Here is an 18,290-nt window from a genome sequence, read left to right on the forward strand (position 1 = left end):
CTATAAGATTATAGTGAGGTAAAAGGAACATTGAAAAATCTTGTCTGGACCAGCATCAAACTCATAAAAAATAAATTAACATAAATAATATGTAAATTACACATAACATTTCTAAAAGAAAGAAAACAACAAAAATATCAAGATATTTGTGCAAAACCAAGTCCACGAGGACATAGGGTTAGACAGAGGTGTTCAAGAAGAACGAGGAGCAGAGGTGGTCATAGTGTTCCATTGTTGAGGTGCCATTAGACTTAAGAGCCTGTCCCACTTAGGAGACTCCACCGCGACCTCTGGCGACCTTAAGCAATTTTTTTTTAAATCAAGGTCGCGGTGACCTATGACCTCCTACAATCTTCCACGACTATGTGTACGACCTCCTACCAGCTCAAATGATCACCTGATAAAATGATGTAATGTCTGCATTTTTTTCTCACTAAAAAATGCCTCCCAGGTTTTTTTTTAAATCATTCTGAACCATGCAAGCTATTTCCCTCCATAGTTGCTGCCTGACCAGCTGAGCTCCCCCAGCACTTTCTTTCTCAGTCCAGATTCCAGCATCTGCAGTCTTTTGTATCTCCAATAGTCAGGATTGCTTTTATAAACTTATTTTATCTTAATTTATGTCAATGACAAAAGATTGTGTTTGCATTTTATGTCAAATTATGTAACGTGAGCCTATTTCTTCACCAGTTCAGATGGTTGAGAGATGATTTTAGTTCAATCAGAGGTTATGTTTGGAAAAGAACATGGGAGTGTGCAGGTTATGTGGGCAGTGTGATTTTAATGTTAATGTTACGATCTGATCTAGTTTCTTGTTGATGTTACGACCTGATCTAGTATGTTGACCTGATCTAGTTTCTTGTTAATGTTACGACCTGATCTAGTATGTTTACCTCAGCTGCTCCCCACTGAGTTGACTTCACTCAATTTGACTAGATTAGTCTTCAATCATTCTGAAATCTATGGCACATAGCACATAACACACTGAGGTGCCAACTGCAGTCATTGAAGAAACACAGACTTTGCTTTTTCAAAAACCTCTTTCGAGAATAGTTAATATGAATTAAAATTAATGTTACGATCTGAGTATATGGAATGATTGGAAAATCAGACAATAAAGCCCAAGGGAATGTTACAGCCTAGAAACTAGATCAATTCGCGTCCGATTTTAATGATCATTTACAGTTGAAACAGAGGCCAACAGGAAATGCAACAAGGCATTACCACCTGCTTTTCATGTTAGTAATTCAGACTTATTTTGCTGAATCAAAGAGTGGGAGTAAACGGGTCCTGCAAAGAGTGGGAGTAAACGGGTCCTTTTCACAATGGCAGGCAGTGACTAGTGGGATACTGCAAGGCTCAGTGCTGGGACCCCAGCTATTTACAATATATATTAATGATCTGGATGAGGGAATTGAAGGCAACATCTCCAAGTTGCGGATGACACGGAGCTGGGGGGCAGTGTTAGCTGTGAGGAGGATGCTAGGAGGCTGCAAGGTGACTTGGATAGGTTGGGTGAGTGGGCAAATGCATGGCAGATGCAGTATAATGTGGATAAATGTGAGGTTATCCACTTTGGTGGCAAAAAACAGGAAAGTAGACTTTTATCTGAATGGTGGCCGATTAGGAAAAGGGGAGATGCAACGAGACCTGGGTGTCATGGTACACCAGTCATTGAAAGTAGGCATGCAGGTGCAGCAGGCAGTGAAGAAAGCAAATGGTATGTTAGCATTCATAGCAAAAGGATTTGAGTATAAGAGCAGGGAGGTTCTACTGCAGTTGTACAGGGTCTTGGTGAGACCACACCTGGAGTATTGCGTACAGTTTTGGTCTCCTAATCTGAGGAAAGACATTCTTGCCATAGAGGGAGTACAGAGAAGGTTCACCAGACTGATTCCTGGGATGGCAGGACTTTCATATGAAGAAAGACTGGATAGACTCGGCTGGTACACGCTGGAATTCAGAAGATTGAGGGGGGATCTTATAGAAACTTACAAAATTCTTCAGGGGTTGGACAGGCTAGATGCAGGAAGATTATTCCCGATGTTGGGGAAGTCCAGAACTAGGGGTCACAGTTTAAGGATAAGAGGGAAGTCTTTTAGGACCGAGATGAGAAAATCATTTTTTACACAGAGAGTGGTGAACCTGTGGAATTCTCTGCCACAGAAGGTAGTTGAGGCCAGTTCATTGGCTATATTTAAGAGGGAGTTAGATGTGGCCCTTGTGGCTAAAGGGATCAGGGGGTATGGAGAGAAGGCAGGGATGGGATACTGAGTTGGATGATCAGCCATGATCATATCGAATGACGGTGCAGGCTCGAAGGCCCGAATGGCCTACTCCTGCACCTATTTTCTATGTTTTCTATGTTTCTATCATACATGCAACTAACACATATCCTACATATAATGCTACTTTCTCACCTTCATGGTGTAAATATTACGATTAAGTTTAACCAATGACCATCATTGAACTGTTAAATTACAACTAGAAGCACAAGAGTCCAGAGTGATTAATTGTCATATGTACTGATGATGGAACAAACTCTTACTTACAACAATATAACAGGCCTGTAAAAGGAATACACAGATAAGATATAATAAACAAATACTTAATAAATTTATAACCAAAAATATTAAGTCCTTAGTGCCACCAAAGACAGTGGAAAGAAATTCATTGTTTTTTTTTTCACTTAAATTTGTATTGATTTTTAAGAGATATTTTCAAAACAGTGCAAAACACCATAAATAAAACAAAGTAAGAAAAACAGCAATCAAAATTTAAAAAAATAAGTAGATGGGGGGAAAAAAAAAAAAAAAGAAGTAAATAAATTTTAAAAATTGGAATAAGACCGTGTGGTTCACTTACCAAATTAAAAAAAGAAAAACCATTACATTGATTAGAAAGAAATTCATTGTTAAGGTTTGTGTTGTGCAATGTTTAAGAGTCTGCCGGTTGTTGAGAAGAAGCTAATCTTCAACCAGCTAGTCACGGTTTACAGACTACTTTACCATCCTCCTGATGGTAGGTGTGCAATGAGAGCATGACCAGGGTGATGTAGGCCATATAGCATTATTACTCTTCCTATTACTTGAAGTAACATTCTGCTTTTGCTGGGATGCTGCTGAACTGACAGCTCCAAGACTTTCCAACCTCCACAAAATAACAGTGAGTGCTTAATCCAGCAGCCAGCTGCTAACATGCTCCTTCAATGGGCGCCTCAGTAGTGACACTCCTGGCAACGATCCATTACTGGAGTCCTGTGGAAACACGCAATGTCATGCCCATCGACAGAAAAATTATTCTTGGGACACCACATCCTATTCTCCGATAAATAATGCACTTGCAGGTTTAGGTTTTTCAAAGCTTTCACCACTATATAACCATATAACCATATAACAATTACAGCACGGAAACAGGCCATCTCGGCCCTACAGGTCCGTGCCGAACACTTATTCTCCCCTAGTCCCATCTACCTGCACTCAGACCATAACCCTCCAATCCTTTCCCATCCATATACCCATCCAATTTATTTTTAAATGATAAAATCGAACCTGCCTCCACCACTTCCACTGGAAGCTCATTCCACACAGCTACCACTCTCTTAGTAAAGAAGTTCCCCCTCATGTTACCCCTAAACGTCTGTCCCTTAATTCTTAAGTCATGTCCTCTTGTTTGAATATTCCATACTCTCAATGGGAAAAGCTTATCCACATCAACTCTGTCTATCCCTCTCATCATTTTAATGACCTCTATCAAGTCCCCCCTTAACTTTCTGCGCTCCAAAGAATAAAGACCTAACTTATTCAACCTTTCTCTGTAAATTAGTTGCTGAAACCCAGGCAACATTCTAGTAAATCTCCTCTGTACTCTCTCTATTTTGTTGACATCCAAACTATGATATATGAAATTTTGCGTGAAAATTTTGGCCCGTGGTTTTGTACCTGGACTGCTCAAAATCAGTGTTTTGTAAAGTTGTAATGGAAGTCCCAACTCATATTCTTTGCCCAGACCTCTGCCAAAGCAAGCACGCCAAATGCCTCCTTCGCCACCATATCATAATTTGCTGCTCTGTACAGCACTGGAGAAGTCACTCGGGCACTAATTCCACATGGAGAAGATTTCATCTACTTCACCTTCAATGAGGAACAGGTGGCATCACGGCCAGTGGGATCTATCAATATTGCACGTTTCGTAGGAGTGTGTGGAGACATTACTTGCACTCATGTGCTCATAAAGAGTTCCACTGGGGAACTAAAATGATGAAAACATGGCAGCATACATGATATGCATGAACTTTAGCAAGACTTTTAGACAAAGACCTGCCTGTTAGCTTGGCCTAGAAGGTTGAACACATGGGATCCAAGGTGTGCTAGCAAACTGGATTCATAACTAGTTTTGGGTTAGGTGGCAAACAGTAGTGGTTGGGGATTATTTTTCAGACTGGAAGGCTGTAACAAATGGGGTACTTCCTGGAATTGGTGCTGGGACCTTAATTGTCTGCATAATCTATATAAATATCTTGGAATAGAAAGCAGGTGATCTGATTAGTAGGTTTGCTGATGATGTGAAAATTGGTGGAAAAAGGATACAGAAGGACTTAGATCAGCTATAAAAGTTGGATGGAACTAGACACAGAGTATAGTGTATAGACACAGAATGCTGGAATAACTCAGCGGGTCAGGCAGCATCTCTGGATAAAAGGAATTGGTGTTTTTTTGGGTCAAGACACATCGTCAGACTGAGAGTCAGGGGAGAGAGAAACTATGTAAAAATACAGAACAAATCACTGCTGGCAACAATTACTCGAGGTAGGTGGAACCTCCATTAGTTCATTGTTGACTGTGGAAGAGATGATAATAAAAGGACACAAACAGTGAAACGACCCAGAGGGCGAGGGTTGGAGAGAAAGGGAATGCAAGAGCTACATGGAATTAGAGCAAACAATAAGCATGCCATCGGGTTGTAAGCTGCCCAAGCAAAAAAACAGTAAATGACAGGGACTTCACGAGTCTTAATAGACAGAGGGATCATGGAGTGAAGATTCATAGTTCCCAAAAAAACAGACACGGGGATGGGGGGTGGTTTTTTGCCTGCTTGCCTTCAGAGGCCGAAGCATTGAATATAAGAGTTCAAGAAGGAACTGCAGATGCTGGAAAATCAAAGGTACACAAAAATGCTGGAGAAACTCAGCGGGTGCAGCAGCATCTATGGAGCGAAGGAAATAGGCAACGTTTCGGGCTGAAATCCTTCTTCAGACTGATAGGGGGTGGGCAGGGAGAAGGGAGGAAAAAGGAGGAGGAGGTGCCCGAGGGCTGAGGGATGGGAGGGGACAGCCCGAGGGCTGAGGAAGGGGAGGAGACAGCAAGGGCTAACAAAATTGGGAGAATTCAATGCTCAGACAGCAAGGGCTAACAAAATTGGGGCATTGGAACATTGAATTCTCCCAATTTTGTTAGCCCTTGCTGTCTCCTCCCCTTCCTCAGCCCTCGGGCTCCTCCTCCTCCTTTTTCCTTCCTTCGAAACGTTGCCTATTTCCTTCGCTCCATAGATGCTGCTGCACCCGCTGAGTTTCTCCAGCATTTTTGTGTACCATTGAATATAAGAGTTAGACGTCATGTGCAGCTGTCCAACACATTGGTTAGGCTGCAGGGGAGTCCTCTACACAATTCTAGTTGCCTCGCTACAGGAAGGACATGGCAGCATTAGAAAGTGTGCAGCAGAGGTTCACCAGGATGTAACCTGGAATGGAGAAATTCACTTACCAGGAGGGATTGGATAGGTTGGGTTTATTCTCACTGGAGTGTAGCTGGATGAGTGTTGACCTTATAGTGGTTTATAAGATTATGAGGAGCACAGATAGTCAGTCTTTTTTTCCCTGGGTATTGGAGTCTAAAACTAGAGGCAATGGATTTAGATTGAGAGGGTGAAATTTGAAGAAAATCCCAGAGTTATGTTTTGCACAGAAAGACTGGTGGATACATGGAACAAGCTGCCAGAGGACATGGTATAGGCAGAAATAATTACAAAATGTAAAGGGTTTTTGGGCAAGTACTTGGATAGGAAATAAATTGAATACAGGCATAATACAAGCAAACAGTATTGGAATAGATAGATATCACAGTTGACATGAACGATTTGAGCCATAGGGCCCATTTCTGTACTGTGCAGCCTCTTTGACTCTATAAATCTATTAATAGCACTGACCTTTTCCTCAATGGAGAATCTTTCCACTCCATTGATGTTCAAGTAACTGTGGATCACCAGAAGATGTTCCTGAAGTGAAAGTCTGAAGAAGGGTCTCGACCTGAAATGTTACCCATTCCTCCTCTCCAGAGATGCTGCCTGACCCGCTGAGTTACTCCAGCATTTTGTGTCTACCTTCCTGAAGTGAAAGTTGTGTTTCTTGCAAACATTCGCAACATGTTCATCCTCAGTAAGATTAAATGTCCAAACATTATCCAAAAGGATTGAACTTGGGAGACAAGTGCTACTCTCTAGTTTAAGTACAGTTCAGTTTAGTTTATTGACACGTTTACCGAGATACAGTGAGAAGCTTTTGTTGCGTGCTAACCAGTCAGCAGAAAGACAATACTTGATTACAATCAAGCCATTACAGTGTATAGATACATGATAAGGGAATAACATTTAGTGCAAGGTAAAACCAGTACAGTCTGATCAAAGATAGTCCAAGGATGGTCCCTGGCTATTTACACCAATTTACAATAGCTGAGAGCCACTTGAAATAAATCTAAGCAAGTACCAGAATCACGGTGGAAAATACCATTCGTTCTCTGAAAATGAAATTCCCGACATGTCAGAACGACAGCACACTGCATTGTACAACCCGCAGTGTGGAGGCTTTAGTGGTGTACGCTGTTTGCTGCTCAACGCAGATCCTAAGGAGGCATTGGTACCAGAGGAAGTGGTAAAGGTGAGAGTCTATCATGCTCTTCGGTTACAGGAATCAAAAGGATTGAGCTGCATGTCATACATGCACGAACGGCATGTCATACACTTAGCAGTAACTTAGCAGCAAAAGCAGAAAAACACAGCGCAATCCAAGAACTCTATCAGCAAAAGCAGCAAAACCCAGCCCTTACCAGGAACTCGATCACAAAAGCAGCAAAGCCCTGGGTCTAGCAGATTGCTTGAATAATACCATTCATCCTCCCCTTTGGCAGCATGTGTGAAGTGATGACCATGGTAGGAGTTGCTTAAGGGCAACTATGCGGCCGTCACAGGAGACCCAAATATCACTAGGCAATTGAAAACATTTTGCATCTATCCACAATTGGCACTCAGAAACATTGGCAGCAGCTTGTATCTATTATTTCATTTATACAGGACCCTGGGGAATCACAATTTTGCAGACACTGGGGTATTACTTTTTTAATTCTGAGGGTGGGGTGGCTGCTGCTCTGAGTGCTGTATCAGCTCCGGCATTGCCGAAGGAGGTGTCATACATAGTGTGTGTGGAGTATTTCGCTACTGCAATAGCTGGGGGCAGTTGAATAGCTTTCAAAAGGGCTCACACCCCATCCTGCCAACCCACATGGTGGCAGCCATGGGGCAATTGGAGAGCTGTCATAGAAACATAGAAACATAGAAAATAGGTGCAGGAGTAGGCCATTCGGCCCTTCGAGCCTGCACCGCCATTCAATATGATCATGGCTGATCATCCAACTCAGTATCCTGTACCTGCTTTCTCTCCATACCCCATGATCCCTTTAGCCACAAGGGTTACATCTAACTCCCTCTTAAATATAGCCAATGAACAGGCCTCAACTACCTTCTGTGGCAGAGAATTATAGAGATTCACCACTCTCTGTGTGAAAATATTTTTCTCATCTCATCTCATAAATGTGAGGTTATCCATTTTGGTGGCAAAAACAGGAAAGCAGACTATTATCTAAATGGTGGCCGACTAGGAAAAGGGGAGATGCAGCGAGACCTGGGTGTCATGGTACACCAGTCATTGAAAGTGGGCATGCAGGTGCAGCAGGCAGTGAAGAAAGCGAATGGTATGTTAGCTTTCATAGCAAAAGGATTTGAGTATAGGAGCAGGGAGGTTCTACTGCAGTTGTACAGGGTCTTGGTGAGACCACACCTGGAGTATTGCGTACAGTTTTGGTCTCCAAATCTGAGGAAGGACATTATTGCCATAGAGGGAGTGCAGAGAAGGTTCACCAGACTGATTCCTGGGATGTCAGGACTGTCTTATGAAGAAAGACTGGATAGACTTGGTTTATACTCTCTAGAATTTAGGAGATTGAGAGGGGATCTTATAGAAACTTACAAAATTCTTAAGGGGTTGGACAGGCTAGATGCAGGAAGATTGCTCCCGATGTTGGGGAAGTCCAGGACAAGGGGTCACAGCTTAAGGATAAGGGGGAAATCCTTTAAAACCGAGATGAGAAGAACTTTTTTCACACACAGAGTGGTGAATCTCTGGAACTCCCTGCCACAGAGGGTAGTCGAGGCCAGTTCATTGGCTATATTTAAGAGGGAGTTAGATGTGGCCCTTGTGGCTAAGGGGATCAGAGGGTATGGAGAGAAGGCAGGTACGGGATACTGAGTTGGATGATCAGCCATGATCATATTGAATGGCGGTGCAGGCTCGAAGGGCCGAATGGCCTACTCCTGCACCTAATTTCTATGTTTCTATGTTTCTATCTCGGTCCTAAAATATTTCCCCCTTATCCTTAAACTGTGACCCCTTGTTCTGGACTTCCCCATCATCGGGAGCAATCTTCCTGTATCTAGCCTGTCCAACCCCATAAGAATTTTGTAAGTTTCTATAAGATCCCCCCTCAATCTTCTAAATTCAAGCGAGTACAAGCCGAGTCTATCCAGTCTTTCTTCATATGAAAGTCCTGACATCCCAGGAATCAGTCTGGTGAACCTCCTCTGTACTCCCTCTATGGCAAGAATGTCTTTCCTCAGATTAGGAGACCAAAACTGTGCTGCTATCCCATCTTTAATAACTGACTCTAGCATTTTCCTCACTACCAATGTTAGACTAACTGGTCTGTAATTCTCCGTTTTCTCTCTCCTTCCTTTTTTTAAAAGTGGGGTTACATTAGCTACCCTCCAATCCTCAGGAACTACTCCAGAATCTAAAGGGTTTTGAAAAATTATCACTAATGCATCCACTATTTCTGGGGCAACTTCCTTAAGTATTCTGGGATGCAGCATATCTGGCCCTGGGGATTTATCGGCCTTTAATCCATTCAATTTATCTAACACCGGCTAACCTGGATTTCACTCAGTTCCTCCATCTCATTTGACCCCCGGTCCCCTGCTATTTCCGGCAGATTATTTATGTCTTCCTTAGTGAAGACAGAACCAAAATAGTTATTCAATTGATCTGCCATGTCCTTGATCCCCATGATCAATTCACCTATTTCTGATTGCAAGGGACCTACATTTGTTTTAACTAATCTTTTTCTCTTCACATATCTATAAAAACATTTGTAGTCAGTTTTTATGTTCCCTGCCAGTTTTCTTTCATAATCTATTTTCCCTTTCCTAATTAAGCCCCTTGTCCTCCTCTGCTGGACTCTGAATTTCGCCCAGTCCTCTGGTAGGCTGCTTTTCTGGCTAATTTGTATGCTTCATCTTTTGTTTTGATACTATCCCTGATTTCCCTTCGTATCCACAGATGCACTACCTTCACTGATTTATTATTTTGCCAAACTGGGATGAACAATTGTTGTAGTTCATCCATGCAGTCTTTAAATGCCTTCCATTGCATATCCACCGTTAACCCTTTAAGAATCAATCGCCAGTCTATCTTGGCCAATTCACATCTCATACCCTCAAAGTTACCTTTCTTTATGTTCAGAACCCTTGTTTCTGAATTAATTATGTCACTCTCCATCCTAATGAAGAACTCAACCATATTATGGTCACTCTTGCCCAAGGGGCCACGCATAACAAGACTAATAACTAACCCTTCCTCACTACTCAATACCCAGTCTAGAATAGCCTGCTCTCTCGTTGGTTCCGCTACATGTTGGTTTAGAAAACTATCCCGCATACATTCCAAGAAATCCTCTTCCTCAGCACCCCTGCCAATTTGATTCACCCAATCTACATGTAGATTGAAGTCACCCATTATAACTGTTTTACCTTTGTTGCACGCAATTCTAATTTCCTGTTTGATGCCATCCCCAACTCCACTACTACTGTTAGGTGGCCTGTACACAACACCCACTAGCGTTTTCTGCCCCTTAGTGTTTCGCATCTCTACCCATATTGATTCCACATCCTCCAAGCTAATGTCCTCCATTTCTTTTGCGTTAATCTCCTCTCTAACCAGCAACACCTCCTTTTCCTTTCTGTCTATCCCTCCTGAATATTGAATATCCCTGGATGTTCAGCTCCCAGCCTTGGTCACCCTGGAGCCTTGTCTCCGTGATCCCAACTATATCATAATCATTAATAGTTATCTGCACATTCAAATCATCCACCTTATTACGAATGCTCCTTGCATTGAGACACAAAGCCTTCAGGCTTGTTTTTACAACACTCTTACCCCTTATACAATTATGTTGAATAGTGGCCCTTTTTGATTTTTGCTCTGGATTTGTCTGCCTGCCACTTTTACTTTTCACCTTGCTACCTATTGCTTCTACCCTCATTTTACACCCCTCTGTCTCTCTGCTCACACATTTAAGAAACCCTTTCCCTTTAACTCCATCCTCGACTATCCCATTCGACACCCCACCCCCCCTATTCAGTTTAAAACCACCCGTGTAGCAGTGGCAAACCTGCCTGCCAGAATGCTGGTCCCACACCTGTTAAGATGCAATCCGTCCCTTTTGTACAGTTCCTCCTTACTCCAAAACAGACCCCAGTGATCTAAGAATCTAAATCCCTGCCCTGTGCACCAGTTTCTCAGCCACACATTCAGATCCCGTATCTCCCTGTTCCAGCTCTCGCCAGCACGAGGAACTGGATCAAACCGGAGATAACAACCCTGGAGGTCCTGCTTTTCAGCATTTTTCCGAGCTCTCTAAAGTCACGCTGCAGAATATTCATCACCTTCTTTCCGACATCGTTTGTGCCGACATGCACTACAACTTCCGGCTGTTCACCTTCGCCCTTGAGGATTTTCTACACTCTGTCCGTGACATCCTGGATCCTGGCACCAGGAAGGCAGCACACCATCCTCGAATCCCGTCTGTTGCCGCAGAAACCCCTGTCCGTACCTCTCACAATGGAGTCTCCCACTACAATGGCGTTGCCTGACGTTGGCCTCTTTGGTTTTGGCTCAACAGCCCTGACAGCTTCTAAGTGGGTGAACCTGTTCACAAGAGGTACAACACCCGGGGACGTTTGCATTCCATACTTCCCTCCCTTTCTCACCGTCACCCACCTTCTCTCTTCCAGTACCTTAGGTGTAACAATCTTACTGTAGGACTTGTCGAGGAACGTCTCCGTTTCTCGGACGAACCTGAGATCATCCACTTGCTTCTCCAGTTCCCCAACACGGTCCTTCAGGGGCTGTACCAGGATGCACTTCTCACATTTGTAGCAGCCAGAGGCACCAGCAGTGTCCTTGACCTCCCACATACTGCAAGCATCACACTGAATCAGCTTGCGTGACATCTCCTTCTTTCGTCTCTCCCTCTCCAGTGTTTTGCGTAGCCTCCTCTCCTCAGCCTCCTTGCCGAAGACTCTCGAGCCAAAGACTCACACATTTCTCACAGGGCACTTCCCTCACAAGGCTGCCTCCTAAGAGCCGTGTTGCTTATATTGACTGATAAATTGCCTAATTTACCAATTTACAAACCAAATTCCTCAGTTTTCAACTGTTTTTCCCCTCTGACTCACTTCTAACTCTCCTCCCACTCGGGCTAGAGCCAATCAGTGTTTTCTCCTGCTTTTCTTTGTTGCTGTTGCTTCCAAATCCATGGGAGCTCTGAGTAAAGTCTGTCTGTGCTTTGCCTCTCCCTTGCCTGTCAGCTGGCCACTCAGAATCTGGGTAAAGATGGTGGGCGAATGGATGTACCCCTGGTGTAGTCGTGTCCAGTTGTATTGTCGCCCCTCGTAGATGAAGGCGGTAAAGTATTGGCTCTCCGGGTGCAGGGGCACAGCAAAAAGGTTGTGCTGTAAGTCAACTAAAGTGAAGGCGGTGGCTTCTGCTGGTACCTGACTCAAGATGGGTCAGTCTTCGGACAAAAGTGATGGAGGGGCCCCAGTGCAATGCATGACTTATGTTAACCCAGAAAAGCGAAAAGATTATCGAAAATTGTCGGCAGCTTTAACCAAACATTTGGGAGATGAACTTTGGCCAAAGTGTGCCAGCAAAATAGGTTGTTGTGGCCATAAATCATGCCCAAAGTGATGTATTCAGGGGATATGGGGAGAAGGCAAGAATGGGGTACTGATTAGGGATGATCAGCCATGATCACATTGAATGGCGGTGCTGGCTCGAAGGGCCGAATGGTCTACTCCTGCACCTATTGTCTATGGCCAATTGGCTATTGCATGACATGGAATGTTGAGAGCATTAAACAAGCAGAACAATTGATACGGGAAAGAGAAGCAGGTAAGAAATGGAAAAAGAAGATAAGAGAATGTAAAGAGGAGGTGCAGGAAAAGTATGAAGAATCCAGGAGTAGGAGTTAGAGGGATAATGCAGGTCGTAGAGGGATCGCGATATGTACAAAGGATGGTATACCGAAGAATTGGGATATGGTACAAGCAGAATGGAATTGGCAAGATAAACAACAGGAAAAGGCCGAAAAAGAAAAAGGCAATGATTGAGTCGCAAAATAAGCGACAATTGGTAACAAAAAAACAGGCGCCAAAACGAGAAAACCCCGGGGACCGCTTGTCTGGCTTAGCGACCGTGTTCACAGGTGGAGAAGAGGAGGAACGCGACCTAGAATGGAGCGTTAACCCCCTTATGCCCCATACTCCAAGCCCATGGCAGCCAAGCAGCAGGAGGACCACCTCCATGCCACTGTCCCAAGACAAGGAAGATCCTGGAGAAGAAAAAGAGAAAGAGAAGAAGCAGAAGTGTTTGGAGGGGAAGTAAGTGGATGAAGATGCTAAAACCAATAAGCGACCCCAGCCTAATAACGGAAACCTCTGGAGATTTTGCGCCCCACCCAAGGTTTCCGTGCGGTTCCCGGAGGTTTCTGTCAGTCTCCCTACCTGCTTCCACTACCTGGAACCTCTGGCAACCACCTGCAACCTCCGGGAACCGCATGGAAACCTTGGGTGGGGCGCAAAGTCTTCAGAGCTTTCCGTTCAGGTTTCCTAAGTGGGACAGGGGCATTAGGGTGTCCGGAACTACCCCATGAGAGCAATGCCAAATCCCCAAGTGAATCAAGTCGGCCAACAGCCAATATTGAGCGTTTAAACTCCCTGGAAGCCTCAGGAGATGTTATTAATTGCCCAAAATGCTCAACACGGAGAGAAGGACCCTGTAAAATTTGTTAACTACGTTGGGTCGAATCTGACAATGGACGAGTCGACCGCCAGGGACCTGTACTCCCTGGTCCATACTATTTTAAGCCCAGAGGAGGAAGATAATTGAAGAGGGCCATGGGCAGGCTAGGCGCTAGGATCGCTGATTTTGACGCATTGAGCCAGCTGCATAATACTCACTAAAGCCCAAGTCCAATGTATCCTGGATGCACTGGCCCGGTGTCTGAGGCACCCGGTTGACATGAGCAAGGTTATCGAGTGCAGCCCCAACTCCAAGGAATCTGCCCATAACTTCTGGGAAAGATTCACCACTGCTTATAGGACCTATGCCGGAGACCAGGCCTATAACGAAGGACAAATCTCAGCCCAGTTTAATGCCATACTGATGCAGTGCCTCCCAGATTCAGAGCGGACAGCTGACAATGCTCCGATTGCCCCATGGCTCCGCGGTGATACAATATGGTGACGATCTCATCCTGGCCAGCATAGGCCCCAGAGAGAAACATGAGGACACAAAGGTACTGTTAAAGGTTCTCCACTGCTGGGGATACGTACTACCCAAAAGGAAAGATGTTCAGGGGCAGTCGTAAGTTAAATTCCTGGGCATCCTGCTCAGTGCAAATGGAAGAGCCTTGACATCCACAATGATTGACCCCATCATTGCCCACAAAGATCTTATAGCGGAAAAACGCGTAGTATGACGTGTGTGATTGTCGACGCCATTTTTTGAGGCATTTTATTGGGCTGTCATGGCGTCCTCATCTAAATCTTCATCTCACTGCTCTGCTATCAATTATTCTAATCGTAAATCTAAACAACCCAACCTGTCATTCTTTAGGTTCCCCAATAAAAAAGAAAGGTAAGAAAATATTATTATTATTTTCAGTCGATATTCTGGCGTGAAAATGTTATTTTCTGTTCTCCCATCAACGGCCATTGGGAAACTAGGTTTGTCGGTACATTAGAAAGTTAGTAGACTTATTTTTAATAGATCTTTACTTACCACAATAATAAAGACAATTTTAACACTTCTGTACGTTTTGGGTTTTGTTCTTGTAAGGGATTGGTCTCCAAAATATGGCCCGCGGGACACATTAGGCCGACCAGGAGATTTTTCGAGCTCAGATTCGTGTCCGGGAAGGAATAGAATAGAATAGAATAGAATATGTTTATCGTCATTGCACAAAACTGAGCAACCAAATTCCATTTGCTTCTCCTCCGTTAAAAGAAATACAACACAACAACCAATACACATATGTACAGTTAATAGTAAAATAATAAATACATTTTTTAAAAAGTTTAAAAGAATTTAGCAGTATTCCTCGAAGTTACTTCTTGCTTCCCAGTGTTCACTATTGGAGTTAAGCTCTTTTACCGTACATGGGTAGAAACTATGTTTTAGTCTACCGGTGCGAGCCTGCAGAGACCTGAGTCGCCTCCCCGAGGGTAGCAGAGTAAAAAGGTGGTTGGCAGGGTGGGATGTGTCCTTCTTGATATTTATGGCCCTGCGCAATCATCGGGCCTTGTATATGTCATCCAAGGAGGGCAGGTTAGCGTTTGTAATGCGCTGCGCAGTTTTTATAATTCCCTGCAGCGCCCTCCTCTCAGCCACAGTACAGCTGGCAAACCACACCAGGATTCCATAGGAGAGGATACTTTCTACGGCGCATCGATAGAAGGACAGCAGCAGCGGCTGTGAGACGTTAGCTCTCCGTAGAGACCTCAGGAAATACAGCCGCTGATGAGACTTCTTCAAGAGAGTGACGGTGTTCATTTGGCATTTGAGGTCCTGGGAGATGTTTATTCCCAGGAACCTAAAGTCGTTGACTCTCTCCACCATGTCTCCTTTGATGTATAAGGGAGCAGGTTCCTCTCTCCTCTTCCTCCTGAAGTCAACGACAAGTTCTTTTGTCTTTGATGGGTTTAGTACCAGTTGTTTTTGGTACACCAGACAGTCAGTTTTTGGACTTCATCCCTGTAGGCAGACTCGTCGTTGTTGTTTATCAGTCCCACCACAGTCGTGTCGTCCGCAAACTTGATGATCCTTGATGTACTGTGTGTTAGTATACAGTCATAAGTGTATATTGTATACAAGATGGGACTCAGCACACAACCTTGTGGCGCTCCTGTGCTGAGCGTCAGGACTGGCGTAATTGGACCCCAGCCTGACAGTCTGTGGGCGGTCTGTTAAAAAGTCCTTAATCCATCCACATGTGTTTGCATTAACACCCAGATCAGACAGTTTGTCCACCATTCTGCTGGGGATGATAGTATTAAATGCAGAACTAAAATCTACAAATAACATCTGCACATATGAGCCAGGACGCTCCAGATGTGCCAGTGCAGAATGTAGAGCTGTGTTGATGGCATCTTCCGTTGACCTATTAGCTCTATACGCAAATTGATGCTGATCCAGGGTGGGTGGGAGTGAGGACTTAATGTGGGCCAGGACCAGCCGTTCAAAACATTTCATCACGGTCGAAGTGAGAGCAACAGGTCTATAGTCATTCAAGCTCGTAATGAATGTTTATTTGGGTACAGGTACGATGGTAGCAGTCTTGAAGCATTTAGGGACAGTGCACGTTAACAGAGAGAGGTTAAAGATTTTACTAAAAACCTCCGCCAACTGGTCTGCACAGTCGGGCAATACTCTCCCTGGGATGCCATCTGGTCCAGCAGCCTTCCTGGGGTTGACCCTGCGGAGTGTTCTTCTGACGTCCTCCGTACTCACAGCGAGTGGCGGGTTGTCAGTGCTGGGCGCGGCTGCAGGTGAAACCGGGCGAAAAAATGGTTGAGCTCCTCAGCTAGCGAGTTGTTACTGCTGCAGATGATCGGCCCCCCCTTGCCCTTATAGTTTGTGAGTTGCTGAATGCCCTGCCAGACACGCCGAGGGTCCCTCTCGTTGAAATACCCCTCTATCGCGACGGCTGTTACCCGTTATGTCCCTCGAATTGCCGAGACATCACAAGCAAAGATCACAAGCCCGCCGTGAAGAAGGGTGCAATCAAAGATTATAGAAGTCTGCTCTATCATCTTTGGGTGCAATGGTGGGCCGGGGGGTTCGGCGGCGGCGGCGGTGGTCGCAATCAAAGATACTAGAGGAGCTCTGCTCTATAATCCTTGGTCGTAATGGGACGGCTGCGCGTTATCATGTGCTATCGTTCCACTCTCCCTCTCCCCTTCTCCCTGTCCCCCTTTTCCCTCGCCCCCCTTCTCCCTCTCCCCCCTTTTCCCCTTCTCCCTCTCCCCCTTCTCTCTCTCCCCCCTTCTCCCTCTCCCCCCTTCTCCCTCTCCCCCCTTCTCCCTCTCCCCCCTTCTCCCTCTCCCTCCTTCTCCCTCTCCCCCCTTCTCCCTCTCCCTCCTTCTCCCTCTCCCCCCTTCTCCCTCTCCCCCCTTCTTCCTCTCTTCTCTCGATCTCTCTCTCCCCTCTCTTCTCTCGATCTCTCTCTCCCTCTCTTCTCTCGATCTCTCCCTCTCTTCTCTCGATCTCGCTCCCTTCCCTCTCTCCCTCCCTTCCCCCTCTCCCTCCCTTACCTCTTCGTGAGAGTTGGCAGCTCTGCTATGCCTTGGGTCCAAAAGAGCATTAAAATAAAATACCTAATGGTCTTTGTAAGAAGATTTTAATAAGCTCTTCTACATTTAAAGTAAATTGACATATTAGAGGCAAAAAGCATCTTCAATATACAGGTCTCTCCACACAACTGAAAACAATTGCACTTAAGTGACATATCATCCATTGTTCAGGCATGTAGTTATGATCAGTTTTTTCCTTATTAGTTAATGCTAAATGATATCTCCTGTAATTTCAGATGTCAACAGTGGGTCCAGAATACCCGTCGACAAGATCTCCTGCACTGAACTGCGGAGTATTTGTCAAATAACTGCCGTCTTATGTACATTGTGTGAAATTGTGATTTGTTAACTGCACAAAACTAATGCAAATGGCGATTTATTTATTATTAACCATATAACAACCATATAACAATTACAGCACGGAAACAGGCCATCTCGACCCTTCTAGTCCGTGCCGAACACATAATCTCCCCTAGTCCCATATACCTGCGCTCAGACCATAACCCTCCATTCCTTTCCCATCCATATAACTATCCAATTTATTTTTAAATGATAAAAATGAACCTGCCTCCACCACCTTCACTGGAAGCTCATTCCACACAGCTACCACTCTATGAGTAAAGATTGTATCTACGTTGGACATTTTGCTCTTTGGTGAAGCAGGGGTGGGGCTATCATTGTTTTACATACGTTAAATTGTACATCACTTTCACTGGTTAGCTGATATGCTGAACACTGCAATCTTGTATAATTCGCGCACAGAATAATGTGGATTGTGTAAATCTTATCATGCTTGTCGGAAATAAAATGTTAATCATGTTAATGAATCTCTATTATGAAATATTTAAAATTCAGTGTGTTGGCGCAATATCGGTTCCAGCCGTCAGTGACTGAACTGCCAACCCACGAGCCATGAGTAAGTGAACTGCCAGCCCTCCAGCTATCAGTGACTGAACTGCCAACCCACGAGCTGTGAGTAAGTGAACTGCCAGCCCACCAGCTGTAAGTGACTGAACTGCCAGCCCACCAGCCGTAAGTGACTGAACTGCCAGCCCAATAATCCATTCAGTCCACCCTCTCAACCTTCTCTCTCACAGAGTCTGTCACCTGTTTTGGGCAGAATTTCTGGCAGTTTCTCAGCTTCCAGCCTGCCAGGTCTGAGTGACTGTACTGCCAGGCTTCAGTGACTGAGTTGCCTGGACAATGATTGAGCTGCCAGCCCAAGAATCCATTCGGCCCACAATGTCCATACTAGCCCTCTGGAAACCAGTCCC

This window comes from Amblyraja radiata, chromosome 2 (assembly GCF_010909765.2).
Source record: "Amblyraja radiata isolate CabotCenter1 chromosome 2, sAmbRad1.1.pri, whole genome shotgun sequence".
Lineage (NCBI taxonomy): Eukaryota > Metazoa > Chordata > Chondrichthyes > Rajiformes > Rajidae > Amblyraja > Amblyraja radiata.